This window comes from Anser brachyrhynchus, assembly GCF_964034855.1.
Source record: "Anser brachyrhynchus genome assembly, chromosome: 12".
Taxonomy (NCBI): domain Eukaryota; kingdom Metazoa; phylum Chordata; class Aves; order Anseriformes; family Anatidae; genus Anser; species Anser brachyrhynchus.
Genome location: NC_137707.1, coordinates 20,241,998 through 20,257,996, shown reverse-complemented (window position 1 = coordinate 20,257,996; position 15,999 = coordinate 20,241,998). Strand labels below are relative to the sequence as shown.

The window sequence follows — 15,999 nt, the reverse complement described above, 5'->3', positions numbered from 1 at the left end:
ACCTTCAGTCCTCCTGTATTTATTACCCACCAAATTTGATTTTATATGTAGGAACTGAACACTCTAGCACTGATACCTTTGTATTCAATTAAAGTAAGGAATTAGGAACATGAGTGTGTTTTTCACAGTCTTAACAGAGTAATAACAAGACTCTTTTTTTATGTTCTCATCTTCTACTAAAATTATAATGGGGGACTATTGTGCTGCTAGCTGACTGGCAAGTATTTGGTGCAAATCATTTTGCTCTTAGAATCATAACAACATGTGAAGTCATTTATTGATTCAATCCTGCCAGCAAAAGGGACTTCTGCAGCAGAGAAGATATCACCTGCCTAAGCTCCTGCCCTGAACAGTTGATGAAAGCAGGGATATCACAGGGAGTAGCTCCCTTTGCAGTTGCTGATCCTGCAGCATCATCCACACCAGCAGTTCTCAGTGAAATGAGGAGAACTATTCAGCGCTAAAAGTGAAGGCTCTTTTGTTGATGACAATATTTTTTCTGTAACTGTCACTCAGGTACCACAGTAGACTCTGTGGCATATAGGTAACATTATTTCATAGCTAGGCAAACTGAAATTGGTTGTTTTTCTAGAAAAATCCTGTGGCTTTTTCACAGCTTTCCACGTCCAAATTAGATTTTAGCAGAGAAGACTCTCTCTGCTGTAGGGTAAGTCGAAACACAGAGCATTTGCTCTGGCAGCAGGACTCTTAGCCACTTTATCCAAGTGAATTCATTCCTAAGCCATCCCCTAGAGAGAAGGTGGCTGGGAGAAGCTCTGAAGTCCCCTTCCTGGATCCTGAGCACCTTTCTGGGAAAGCCAGGAGGAGTCTGAAGGGACCCTTGGGTGAAAACAGCAGAATTCCTCGTGAAGGGACAGTCATCTTTGTCTTCTCTTAGTCCTAATCTCATAGTCCGCTGTTAGCACCAAATCTCATTTGATATGCAATGTGGGAGCATCGCTGACCTCAGGAGCTGATGGCAATTAACAGCGGAGGAGTATCTGGTCCTTTAAGCAGACACTGAGACTTACGGGACTAGTAATGGGAGACTGCTCTTGCTGTTGCTGGACCATGTTTTATAGCAACTCGTGAAATCCCATAAGTGATTCCAGCACTCTGTAGCTGCTGACATTTAAGAACATTTCTCCCTGTAATTTTTTTAAATGACTAGCAACTCCATTATCCGAATAACCAAAATACCTCCTATCGGCTGCTCGAGGAGCCTTTAATTCATACCCTGCTGTTTGGAGTTAATCCATTCAAAAATTAAAGCAGTGCAGGTCACCTTTGAGAAGGAGAATGCTGCAAAAATCATCCAGTTCTATACACATGAAGCATGTGATGAGACATTCACTTTGAGTTGGTGTAAAAGCACTGTAGCGTACATGAAGAGACTCGGTAGTCCTACTGTATTTAATCAATGTTCATCTCTGCCCTAAATCCTCTAGCGGAAGCAAGTCCTGTTCAGCACTCTATTCTCAGATTTTTGTCACAGTTCTTTTCTCACCACACCGATATATTTTGATAGACACAGGGGCCAGTTTCGCTTCTGTTGATAGAAAGTAAATGCTTCTGCAAATGACACCTGGGAGGGTTTGGGGCAGCCCTGGCCCAGGGCCGGGGTGGCCGTGCCACTGCTCACAGCTCTCGGCAGTGCTCAGACAAGCTCCAGGGCTTGGGGTGCCTCCCCAGGGAGCTGCATACGCTGACGGCATGCTGAGCAGCTTCTGCGAATGGTACTGTCTCTAGAAAATAGGTGAGGGGCAGAAGCGAGCATTGGATGTAAACAAAACAAAACAAAAAAGCAAAAAGAGAGATGCTAAAATGTTCACATCTCTGCTTCCAGCACAGTGACCTTCACTGTGGAGCTTCTGCCTCGTAACAATAGACTGGCAACTGTCAACCCAGTTGCCTTTAAAATGTCACTGGTTTAACATCAAATCAAGAGATATAATTGCATTCTTCCTTCCTTTCCTTCCCTTCCTTTCTCTCCCTCCCTCCCCCAGATCCCAGTTGTGGTCAAGCCCCAACAAATCCGACTGCCTATTTGTATTCCTGTAAGAAGTTAGGAAGGGTCGTAAGTGCTGCAAGTTCACATGGTCTGTGCTGTTCTCAGCATACACGATGGCTTTATTTCCCACCCACAAGCAGTGGGCTGCACTGCCTGGAGCTACTCCAGGATCCAGGTGACAGGCCCAAGCCTAGCACAGTATTTGAGAAAGAACTGACTGTCTTATATTGGGAAGTTCAGGGTTAAAAACATCAGACTGTGCTGTTTTGCTGGGTTTATTCATTGTTGTACTCTGGACATATGACATTTCCACCAAAAAGCTTCCTTTTACCGTCCATAAAACCGATTAAGGTAGAAAGGACGTTTCTGTATTTCACCTAGGCACAGTTCTTGCTTTATGCAGCAAATGCATTTTTAATTGCCTTTAGTTTCTACTTTATCTAGCTTTCTTATTTGATATTCTTTGTTAAATGATCTAACAGTATGAGACGCTCATGCAAAAACATACAGAAAGAGAAGGCAACATATATTCATAGCACTGCAACAATAACTCATCTAGTACACTGTGCTTACAATAAAGTCAAAATCAGTCAGAAAATCTGATTACTTCCCACTGTAAACTGTATCTGAAATTTAAGGAGTAAGCCAGTTTTAATAGCAGACATGACACTGACTGCGTGACATTTAGACAGGAGTAGCATAAGCCAGCAAGACAACATGTACAAGTCGTCGTCCACCAGGACGGGCCTCGTGCAGCAGCTCAGAGCGACTCCAGCCCTGCCGCCAGGTGCTGTGCCACATGGCATGGACCTCTCGGGGCAAGCTGCCCACTTCGCCCTTCTGTCACCCCGGCTTCACTCAGTAACGGACCCGGATACTGCCAAGCCTACCTGTGGGTCTGCACAATAATCCTCACCAACATCCCGATTCATCGCGTTCTTAAAGTGGTGTAATTAATAGGGAATTGGAGCAAAAAAAATATTAATAAAGTGCAGTTATCTTACTAAAAACATAAATTAGGTGCAACAGACCAAACCACTGATTTAGGCAATGCCTTTTATTTCTTACTAGGCTCAGAGAAACTAGTAATATCTGCCATACAGAAAATGGACATACATTTGACCTTACAGAACTCACAGAATCTCATATGGAAAAAATCCATATAAGAAACCAGCAGATCAGACAAGATCTGCAGCAACATCTTAAAAGCTTAGGCCTTGGTTCTGCAAGCATTTTGGTGTGAACTGCAATAAGTTTGTCAGTAATCTGTCAAGTCCTAACGAGTTGAGGAGACGAAGCTACTGTACAAGACTTTTAAGAAGATGACATGTTTTCCTGTGTAAAATTGAAGAGTTTGCTTTACTTTTTAAAAGCAGTTGAGATTATTTTTCCTTTCTTTTTTATTACTTGCAGTGCCAGGATCACATCATGCTAGGCTCTCTAGTAGTACAAAGCTAAAAAACTGAAAGAATTAGAAATTCAGGTCACATCTATCCAGTTTTTCAAGAGATACTCAATGGATGACTAGAGAATTAGTATAATTACTGCAACATCACAGATACTAAGCAAATAAAGCCAGATTAACTGGAGGTGGGGAAATGAGTTTTACTTGTTTAGTGCACATTGATTTTTTTTTAAAGTAATAAATGCCTGATAAACTATTGCAAGAAAAAAACATTGCTGTTAAAAAGTCATCTCTTGCATCCCTCCAGTCCATCCTCTCCATCCCTCCAGCTGAACCTAAAGCTGGCATGAAAAACATTTTGATTAAGCACTGTTGCATTAGGCTTCCTGATGTGGCTGCTCTGTAGCTGCTCTGTAGCTCGCACAAACCAGCAGCTATGGCAGAGAGGATGCGGCTCTTGTTGTTTCCTGGCCTCACCACACTTATTATCCAGGTACGGGGTAACCTTCCTGTGCTTGGTCCTTTTGTCAGGACCCATGGTTTTACCGACAGTTTAAAATGAAATACATTTTTTTATATATATGGCTGTATTTCTCTTGCTATATATAGTATAAATGATATTCGGAGTTAAAACAGGTTTGGACATTGTTGTACTTTAAATGATTTGTAAGATTTTCTACATTAAATACATCTGTAAATGCCATTTAAGCTGTGCAAATGCAAGGGAATGCTCCAAATGGATGCAAGCTACTGCAACTGTTAGTTAGGGATTTCAGTACATAGCATGCCTCCGTGTTTGAACCATGTGTGAGTGAGAAAGCGAGAGAAAAGGTGTTGATAGTGAGAACCTGTTTAGTTCATATAGCTAAAATCATGACCTTTGTTAAACCACTGCAGTCAGAACACGTACAGACATCCTGTTCTGGCAATTGATAACAGAGCATAAAAGAAGAGTGCAGGAAAAAGAAAAGTTCAAGTAGAGCAAGAATATTATGCTATATATAAAACACAGAAAACGATACGAGGCACAAACATCTTGTATTAAACACACCATATCTGGGCTGACGTATAGAAAGGCTTCTAGGTATTAATTAATTTTCCTTTAAAGCTCGAGAATGTATTTTTATTTCATTAAGGAGCTATCCCCAGCTGCTCTCTGCCTAAACCACAAAACCCTATCCATTTAAAAAAGAATGCAGCACAACTCATCGAAGCCAACAGTTTCAAAAAGCATCCATTAATTTTGGATGCTTCTGGTTTTAGATGTCTCCCTTAACGAGCCTGAAGGTAAACATGCTCTTAATAATTCTGCCAAAACAAGGCTAATAAGTCCATATCTTCATTTATCAGCTGAAACACCTGACCCAGTGCTGTACAGATGAATTAGATGCTCTGACTTAATCATTTGTATTACTTTTCTTTTTATGAAATAAAAAGAAACTTTGGGCCAGCTTCCCTCTTCCAGTCCTGTTCCTCCCATCTGCCCTGGCCACTGCCAGAAGCCAGCCTGGACGGGGATGCCCGCGGAGCATCTCCGCAGCCTGTAGCAGCCTGCCTGAGAGGGGGTCACCTCCCCACACCCCCCATGGCAGCATGTGTGTCTGCAACAGAGAAGGGAATGCGAAAAGATATGCATTTTTTGGTTAGCAGATAACCCTTTCATCAATAATGTATCCTTTCAGTCTACTGGTGAATCAGCCCGCTACCCACTGTTTCAAAAAGACTGTTAGAGACTCTAGCTCCTAGATTAGAATTGAAATGACTATTTTGTTCAAGCAGGATCAATTACTTGCTAGTGTTTCCTCACTGCTCGCTGCAGTTAGAAAGCCTTGGGGCTGACACACGTGGAGGAGTAAGTACTGATCTGGGACGTGGCACTGTGGAGGTTTGGGTACAGCCTGTTGATAGCATTAACATTTTATAGCCTTGGTAGGAGGGACTCAGATTGAGGAAAAATCTATCTAGAAAATTGAACTGCTTATCCTCCAAAATGGAAGAAACCAGTCTGCAGGTTTATCAGGCAGAGTGACTTGTGAAGGGCTATGTCCAAAGCCTGGAAGTAGGGATCGCTCTGGCAAGTGACCTGAGAAACCGACAGGCGCGAGTGCTGCTTCTGGGCTTCTGGTGTGGAAGGTCAGAGCCCGCTCCCAGCCAGGCTGAATTTTCTCCTCTGTAATTCTTCTGTAGCCTGCAGGTCTAAAGCAATTCTTCCCAAAGGAGGAAGAGCTGTTCAGCCCCAAAGGACCAACATTTCAAGAATTTATGGGATTTAAATCACTTGCTCGGTCACAAACGGCTCAGAAACAAGAGCCTCTCCCCACCCTCCAAGGAGACTGTGGCACCAGAAGACCTGGGCAGATGCTGCCATGAGCAAAGGAAAGAAGATGAGAGCTGAAAGGCAGACGGCTCTTGATTCCACACCCTTCATCTGCGGACTCTGATGTTTTTCTCACTGTTCACAGGGAAATTAGATTAAAAATAATCCCTCCTCGCCTCCCTTCCACCCAGATCTGAACTGGATAACTTCTAAAAGGGTTTTCTGCATCAGCCCTTTAAACTGATTAAAATAGGGAACACCAAAACGATACCTCAGCAGCGTGCTGGGTATGTGCAGATTAGAAACTGTGCTCTACAGAGTGGCAACTAACAATCGATTTTCAGCAGACAGGAGTTTGTCAAGTGGAAAGAGGGTGGGCAGGAACACTGGCTACAGATGAAGCCCAGTACTCAGATCAGGCACTGAACATATGGGAAGATGGATTCAGTAAAACACTCAGGAGAGCTTGATTTTTACAAAAAATTAAATAGGTTTTGCCAGCTTAAAATACTAATAATGGCCACTGTAGAAACACAGAAGTTCCAGCAGTTAATCTACAAAAGTGTGGAGATTACAAAGCATGCAAAAAACTCTGCAAGACTAGAAAAGTCTGAGACAAAAGATCATTATGGCATGAATCCTTTGAGGTGAGCAAATAGTTCTAACAAAGTGTTTAATGGACAAATAGTTCTATTTGCAGAGAAATAGAAATGCTTAGAAAAAAATTGCAAGACATATTTGTTCAAAGTGGCTCCTGTTAGGGATAAGCATGTGCCTGTCTTCAGATGCTGCCCTTTGAAAGCTCTGGAGGCTAATTTAGGTAACCACGAAGATAACAAAGGCTGGATGTATAAACATGCTTCTCCTTCCTAGTCTCTTCTGTGGGTAAGAGTCCTGATACTCACATATGACTTTGCTCTGATTTAAGCCTTCTACGGGGAGAAAATTTTTGAGCAGAATGACTATTTCTCAAGCTGTAATTCATTCCTGTCCAGTTCACTGCGGGCAGTCATACAAACACAGGGGCAGGTATCCAGGTGGATTGGAAAGGACGAGCTTCGTAACATGCTAGGAATTCATTCGTGTTTCTGGGCATCAGGCTGTATGGATGACATTTGTGCGGTATGCTGCTAGTGGGCAGCAGCTCTCACCCCGCTGTGCCAAGGCACCTTCTGTCCCAGCCCCTGTGAGCTGCAGGCAGCTCAGGCCAGCACCCACCTTGAGCACACTGCAACCAGAAACTGAAGGTGTGTATTTGTTTCCCCATGGAATAATTTATGTCATTAGGCAGAGAGGTATTTGAAATAAACAGTAACAACTCTGTAAAAATGGTAGAATTCAAATCTTTACAGCTACTTAACTATTAAGGCCTTTATTTCACTAATCTGAGATTAATCCACCATATAAAAATAGATATTTAAATAAATTGACTACACTGCTACTTAGAGATAGAGATTTCCATTGTTCAGAAGGTCTCAGTTTTATTTTGATCTTTTTTAGGAGATAACCCTCATAATCCCGTACAGAGTTGACTATAATGTCTGTTCTCCCTGAGAGCTCTTTATATATAGCCGAGATCCTGCTAACGCTCACCAGTTTCCACTACTGTGGTGTTTAGGCTTTCGAGAGGAACCCAGAAAGCAGTTATGAAGATGTTAACTGCAGAGATAACTAGAATTAATTCAAGCACAACACTGCTAGCAGATGAACACTGCGAGGAAGGCACTGATTAGAGTATTCTTTCCCAGCAAAATCGGTGTTTTTCTTACAGCTGTGTGTGTGGGCTCATGGCCTGTTCCAGAGCTTCCAACTTAAGCTTGGAACGTGGAAATTCAGTCTGTTTCCCCAGCATTATTATTCTGTGTACGAAAGCTCTACACACGATGTTTTCTGCTTATCTATTTTTATTGCATCTTAGTAATAAAGCCTCTCTGAGCTGTGCTTTATACCTCAGAACAAGTCCGTTGGCCAGATGGCTGCTCTAACAAATGGGGAGAAATGTCAGAAGCACTTTTGCGTACCTAGGCAGTGAGGCGCACCGGTCCCGCTCTGTGCTGCCAGCACCGGCCGCAGCACGCCAGGGCTCAGCACACCTTGCTTTGTTGGCACGAGGGCGATAGCCACAGGGACCGGGACGAGCCCTCTGGGGATTGTCAATGAAACGAGAAGAGGCTACTTGGTATTGCACTGCCCAAATTATCTGGTTGTGCTCCTGAGATCTGCTCCAGAGCCAAAACCTCACCAAAATATTTTCTGTCTTTTCTTCCTGGATGATACACATCGCTTTTGCTATAAGCACTACACCAAAGAGTTCAAAGCCAGCTTTGAATGGGATTTATCAAAACCTCCACTCCTAGCTGGCTTTCAAAATCATAACCTTGACATGCTTCATCTTACACTGATTACCAGTACTATATCATCTGCTTGATAGGGCTTCCTCTTATCATATGGGTGATGATTCCTCACTGCTGCTTATGATTTCGTACAAAAGACTTTCTGCTGTCAGGGAGGAAGTCTTTTAAAGTCCCACTTCATGGCCTTGTTGTGTGCATGAGAAATGCCAAGTCAATTAGGCAGGCTTGGTTGGCTAATGAGACTCTGGTGAAGTACATCACAGTGAATCACAGATTAGCTAACACTTACTGAAAATCCTGATAATAACAAGCAACATTTTTTCTATTAGAAAGCTCTTCTGTTGTCTATAGTTTCTCTGTCAACGTGATACTATCAAGACAAAAACAAATCTCTGGAATCCAGAGGCTTGAAGTTGGTGATGGTGGTCACGGCTGAAAGAAATAATTAATTTTCAAAATAATTCCAATGGCATGGCATGGCCCTACAGAAAGGGGAGAGGTGCTGTGGGAAGGAAGAGGGACCTGCTGGAATAACCTGTCGCTTCTGTATGTGCGGACAGTTATGAGCACCTACAGCAACCCAGGGGGTGGGAAAGGCAGGAAAACTTGTTTAGAAACCCCCCAAAATGAAACTCTTTGCTTTCCCAGAGAATCACTGGGGCTCACATGGGGAGAATGAAGTTCCGGAGAGCGGAAGCCCAGGAGATGCTCACTCTCTGGGCAATCCTCCCTTGTGCCAAACCACCTCGGGAGGCAGCCACAGGCAGTGACAGACAGGATACGGGGATGTGAGGATGCAGCGGTGAGGCTGTGGTGGCCTCCCTGAGTTCTGGGTGGCTGCGCTCACCTTGGGCACTTGCTCTGATGAAAGGTCTCACCTTTCCAGGGCTACAGTCAATACCAGAGATGATTTAAGAAGCAAGTAGATTTCTCCCTCCAATGTAATTGCTGCAATAATTTATGCTTTTAAGATACTGACATATTTATCTAGCTTTTCTTACAAGATTTTTTGTTGTTGTTTTGACTTTGGATCAACCCCTACATAGAGCAACAAAGAATTCATTCTCTTTGGCAGTTATTTTTGACCTTTTCCTGAGCAATAGCTGATAGCTTTCCAGACTCTTTGTCTAATGGTAGAGGTTAAGCTAAGACTAAAACGTTCACCTGATTGCACTTGAACTTGTGGCTTAGCTGAGTAGAAAAAAACCTGCACTTTTGACACAGAGCTGGTTCCAAAAACATTGAACAAGTGTTTGAGTTATAACTTCATATGTTATTAAGTTGTATTGCACAGAAATCTTTCTGCCCTATTTCCTGACAGAAAACCGCCTTTGCAGTTTATGAAATGTTAATACCATAGCACAAATTTATATAGGTGCATAATGAGAAATGGTAGCCTGGGGAAAAAAATCTTATTTATAAAATTAAACTTGTTAAATAAAAATGCAGCTAATGACTCACTTTTTACTCTTCAAATATATTAGATGTCTATATTTTTATGAATTCTGCAAAGTAATTGATAGGTTTTAGCATGACCCTGATACTACACAAAGGCACATTACACAAGCAAACGTTTTGGATGCGGTGAATCCACTGTTAATTATAGAAAGGCCTTCTTACAAATCTAGGATACCATCTGTCCTAAAACTATCCTTTAGCTAGCTTTCTGCCTTCGGTCTGTGCAGCTGTACTTTGCCTTTGCACTCAAAATAAATAGGAGTATGCTACAGTACAAGCTAATGAATAAATGATGAATTACTAAAACAGTCTGACCAGATTACTCAGTCTCTTCATCATGAGTCAGAAATTCTACTTCTGTTTCTTCATCATCTGCATTCACATGTGTATGTTCCCACAGAGCATGCTTTTTTGTTGTCATAGTTATTACAGATTTTAATGGTTGGTTAGATTTGTCAGATTTTTGCAAATTCAATGAAATGCCAGACAGAGAAAGCACATGAAACACCGCATTGTTTCTGCAGAATAATTACCATTATTTCCACATTTGACTTGTGGTGTCAAGAGACAGAGGGAAGGAAGAAGGTGCTCCTGATACCGCATGCTAGTGCTACCAAACCAAATGCCAATTATTCTTTTTGTCTTGGACTCAGCAATGATTTTGGATTTATCCCTGTCTTTGTGCTGGAGATAAGATACAGTCTTTGCACAGAAGAGTAAAAGGAAAGACCCACAAAACCTCCAGTTCAAAGAATCACATAAGCCTTTGTCTTAGATAAATATTAATGGCGGGGATCTATTCCTTGGGTAGGACGTTATGGAAATACCAGAGTGGCACAGAGAGCCATTTTTTTCACCCAACTGCTTATTGTCATGGCTCACCACTCATGTGGACAATAATCTGAAATTTTCTGGTAGGTGCTTGGGCACTCAGCATTCACGTTTATAAAAACTGCCTTGCTTGTGTCCGTAAGTAACTATTATGGACACGGTCTCAGTTTCAGCACCTCCATCTCATGCTCCATTCCATGTAACAGTATCTAATCAAGGCAGATATAAATCAGTTCTGTGCCCCAGGTCATCATTTTCTCTGGTTTTGACTCTCTGTAGACGAGACCCCATGGAGGCAGGCCCGCCTGTGCGGGGGACAGACGCAGTGATGGGCACTGCGACAAGCCTGAGCAGACCTACGCACCACCCTTGTCTCTTGCTGGCTTCCCCTTCCCATGGTCATCAGCCGAGTCCATTTTTTACCCTATTGAAATGCACAAAAATACACTGTCCAATTTGACAAAACTTCTAAGTAATTATAAAGTACTTTTTGCAATTTCCTATGTAATATCCTTTCAAACTTGTCCTGTTTACTTTCTCTTTGAATGCATATTCAGTGCAGGCAGATTTGTAGGCACACAATGAGAAACTGATTTTGAAAAGAGGTAAATAAATTGCACTGGCTGGAAAAGGGCTTCTTGCTGCCCTTTTATTATGATGTGCACACAACTTGCTACAAATTCTTTACTTTGCATTTCTATCACAAAGATAAATGAAATTGTCAATCCTGTTCACATTTCCTTTTGACAGCTATATAAAAGTAATAGCCAGGGTGCCAAAAAAGCTTTCATTAATTCTTCTATTTATTAAAGTGAAAGGAGGAGTATTTTGTAAACAAGGAGGGATAAACAGACTGAGAGCGAAATATTTGCTTTTCCCAGAGAATATACCTTCTGCATGATTCCTGACTTTAGGATGACTCTGAGCAGCACTTACAATGGATAAAAAACTTCTACATTTCAGATTTCTGTAACTTTCTCTCAGCATCACAGCACTCCAACACTAAACAGGATAAATGAGGTGCTGTGCAGTAATGCTGAAATGTAATCCAGAGAATCTGGCTGTAATATATATATATAAGTATATTGTTGCAATGGTGATCCCTAGCATTAAAAAAAAATAAAAAAATAATTACCGTTTCTTTTTATATGTGTGTGCATCCCTAAACACATGGATGTAGATATCAGGGTCATGTCATTGACAACATCTTGGGCAAAGATGCCCCTAGTGAATCACTTTTACTGGGAGCAGTGTGGAGCAGAAGGAGCCCTCAGCACTGCCACACAGCTGACACAGAGCCTACCCAACCTTCGTCTCCCATGGCAGCACCCCAAAATGAGTTATGGCCTGGCAGGACAGCTACGTCCAGCACCAGGAAACTGAAACAGAGAAGGACACTTGCCATCGCTGCTACTGCCAGAGAGGAAAAACCAGACACTTGTGGCTAGGGGAGGGCGGGCGCAAGTTGAAGGAGGAGGGAAGGAAAGTAGAAAGCCCTCCTGGGGGGCAGAGGGAAGGGAAAAGCTTGACGTCAGGGAGAGAGGGCATGGAGAAGCGAGCTGGCCACCACAGAGACCAGCACAAGGCAGCCAGACACCGGACTCACCCCAATTCATCAGTTGTTTTGAGTTCACCAGCATCGTACTCAGCTCCGGTGTGCTCTAATTGTCCATCCCACTTGGGAAGTGTTTGAGCAAAGAGTTTGTAAATGCTCAGGTGAGGAAGAAACCTGGTTCTCTGTGGGACAGGGAAAGGGCAGTATTTCTCTGAACTCTGTGAGTCAGGATCAAGCCTGAATTACCACACTGAAGTTGCCTTGTTTGCCCTTCTTGAAAGACACAGGATGTCTCAGGACAATTAGTTCTCTCTTTATGCTTTCAGCATGGAGCTTAAACCCCTGACCTTTTTATCACGTCTATTTGGTTGCATATCCATGGCTCTGGAGACAATTAAAAATGAGATGCATGTTCTGCTTGGCAGAAAAATGCAGTACTAATTCATTTTTCTGCCTACAACAGTCCAACTGTGTTTAGCTTTTCCTTTCTTCTTGCATTCACATCTAAACCTACCTCCCTTCCTCCACTGCGTTTTATACAGCTCTGCAACTACGTGTGTTTATATGTCTCTGTGTATCTTCAGAGACGTTTTTTACAACACCTTGTATTAGCACAGAATACATAAGACATTCTGCCAAAGGTCTTTCATGTAAGTATACATATATATTTTTAAATAAAATTCTTTTGTTAGTTTAGCCTCCTCTAAATGCAATCTTAAAGCAATCCTTCCCAGACAGCCGGTAGCTCACAAAGCATGCTACTGACTCCTCTCCTCATGCGTGCATGGGGTGTTATTCACAGCCCAAGTCCCGAGCCATCTTTCTGCTCCACTTTGAAGGAATCACTCCCTTTATCAGTGAAGAAAACAAGCAGCTTGCCTACTACAACATTCAGAAACCTCCCCTTCTCTCTCTCTCCCTCTCTCAGTGGCAATATGAACATCAGAGATGGGAGAAAAATGATGCTGTGTTTCCCAAAGCAATTAATTTTACAATAGTTCAATTTTAACATCTTTGGATGTAAGCACAAACGGGAAGAAATATTAAAGCTCAGATTTACAAAGCCATGAAAACCAGCAGTAAATCACTAGCAAAAAAAAAAAAAAAAAAGTGTTTCCTTATCAACAGCAAGCAAAGAATTTAGCCACTGGGAGATGTTTTAAAACCTGTTGTTGTTGCTTTTTTTTTTTTTTTTAAGTCTACATAAACACTATTTCTGATTCCATGTGGAATTCAGATCCAGTTCCAGACAAAGGCTTAAGGGAAACTTGAGATCTGGTTTGAAAACATGAGCTATCTGAAAGTGCAGCCTTCCCTAATGAAGCCACAATTTAAATATCAAGTTTTACACGAAGCAGAAAGAAGAAAACTCCAAACCAATCTGCACGTTGTATCAAAGGCAGCTGTTTTTAAAGTTACACTTGTTTCTCATTGCTGTGTATTCTGACAAATCTTGTGCCAGCAGTGGCTGCGGTGAGAAGTTACCTGAGACACTGACCGGCTGCACTTCTGATGTTTAGCCGAGTTATGAATGCATTCGGGAGAGAGTTACCCAGTTACAAGCTCCTGCTGAGAAAGGAGACCCTGGGAGCCAGTGCTGCTCAGCCTGTCATGTTGCACAGGAGCACCCATCTCTGATGCTGCCCGGTCTCTCGTGGCCAGCCCTGGATCCGAAGGGCACGCACTGCAGCAGCAGCAGCAGCCCCCTGTCGTGGCACTGGGACCCCACCGTGCCCTGTGCCGATCGCCTTGGCTGAGCCACCCCACTGGGGCGCGGGGCAGGGGAAGGGGCTGCTGCAATGGGTGCCCTGCCCAGGGGCAGCCCTGGTGTGGCACCACTGTGGTGGTGGCACCAGCTCCACGGGCCCCGACACGCCGGGGTTGCTGCCTAAAAGCTCTTCTGCATTGAGGCAGGAGTCATTGGGCAGGTCTGGTTAGCCTGCAGCCTCCCCGAAGCAGGGACATCTTGCTGTCCATTTGCTCAGCCCTTCACTAAAAGAGCCCCTGACCATGGTAAAAATGATGATATGCAAGAACAGAGGCCCTAAAGCTTTCCCAGGCAGATTGCTTTTTCTCCTTTTTTTTTTTCTCTTTTCGATTTTAGACTTTTTTTCTCCATCACACTTTAAAATTATATAAATATTATGGGCTAGATTCTTTTTCTCCCAAACTTCCATTGGTATTGAAACAGCAAAGGTGTCTGTTTAAAAACATGGGATACTCACTAGCTACCCAGCTGAAGGTTCTTTGCTATGCAAAGCTATGCAATATTTTCAGTAGTGCCTATTAATGTCAGCTTTCAGGGTATGATACAGTATCTTCGCGGTTTCATATTGCATCAAGTGGAAATCCAGCATACAAATAACTAGCTCAGGAATACTTTACACAAAATTATTGAAATTTTTAAGCTGTTCCTGTTGTTACACAAGAAGTGGAATAGATTATATAGTATTAAAGCATTTTTTTTAGGAAAGTTTTTTACTTTTTTTAAAAAGATCACTTAAACAAGGAATGTTGTATTTAGGGAATATTATACCTTTGTCCTCTGGTAATTTGCCCTCCATCACCCAAAAGAAAAAAAGATGCCAGAATTGTCAGCAAAACCCAAATCTATTCATATATAGGGCTATATAGCTAATAGGGATATATTCAGACCATGCAACTACCAACACATGTGAGATACCTCATTTTACAAGGATATCACTGTCTTGCCTGCGGAACGGCGCTGCACCTGATGTTCAACCATAACGTTCATTAGTGGGGAAAATCCTTCAAGAGGATCATTCTTTTTAAAAAGCCATATGCAATCGTGTGGCTAAAAAGCACAAACACCTTTAATTATACTAACCAGGCTTGCAAATTAAAGGCATAATAAGCCATTTGCATCTGTGTAAATCAGGTGCTAGACCTGAATTCAGTATTCATTTGTGTATAGCTAAGTAAAAACTAAAGGAGAAAAATAAACACAAAAGGGCAATATTTAGAGTTTGTGACAGATTGGAATGATATAAAAGGGTGTCATATCAGTAAATTAGTGATACCACACAGGCCATGGGAGATGGTAGATAATGGCATGAAAAGCAGGGAAATTCGCCTCTACATTTAGAGACTTTTCTCCACAAAAGCAATGGGAATATTGTCACTCATCCTTCGCTTTAACAAATCTGCAGGATGAGGCTTAGGAATATCTTAGAAGTAATTGGAGTACAAACCTGGCATCCTTTCCTGGATACAAAAATACCTCAAAAAACCTTCTACTAGAGGGATCAGCATGATGATTAAAATTTCTCCCTCAAATCAGGCTTCAGATTCTGGAAGGGGGCTACACTCAATGATTGTAGGTCCAAAATTCAACTCTAGATAAAAACAGTTCAAATATCTATAAGGAATGTCTGGAAATCCTTTCTCAGACATTGAATAAGCAAAGTATTCAGGACTGGGTGCTTTGTTCTTGTGTGCTTGGTTAAAATATACAACTGCATTAATAGCAAATGAATGGATGCACTTGAAAGAGCTACAAGGAATTACAAAAGACTCCTGCTCTCTTTACATCAGCTGCATGATGCTCCACACTCCCACCTCTTGCTGAAGCTGCCATCATAAACAAACAAGCAAACAAACCCCACAGCTGCACAGACAATGTTCGAGACATCATTGGCCATGCTGGGGAATGAACCAAGAATCCCGACACTGGAGAGAAGCACGTGTGTTGAGTAACTGTTAAAACCTGTTCACTTCAGCCATTTTGCAAGCCAAGAAGCACGGACTGTATAAGCAAAACGAACTATCTCAGGACACTTTTCAAGACTGTCACAAAATTGCTGCTATGATTAGTAAGCGCGCAATAAAATCCTTGCAGTTTAACAGTGCAGAACAAGAGAGTTTATAGGAGAAAATAAACTTTTCGATTCCAAATGCACTCTACAAATATTGGGCCAGCTCCTGCTGTCCTGATTTATGCAGACACTCAGGCCTTAGCTAATCTTAAGAGCAGCCCTCTCTACAGCCAGGAGGACTGCTCTGGTACCAGGCATGGTTATTTCAGCTTTAGCTGGTCTGCGTTGGGGA

At 42.3% G+C, this 15,999-nt stretch overlaps 1 protein-coding gene across 1 annotated transcript in view; it reads right to left on the bottom strand.

The window, feature by feature from the left end:
• The window catches only part of LOC308176799 (uncharacterized protein), a 521,877-nt gene that overhangs the window by 1,897 nt on the left and 503,981 nt on the right, over positions 1 to 15,999 (bottom strand). The window lies entirely within an intron of this gene.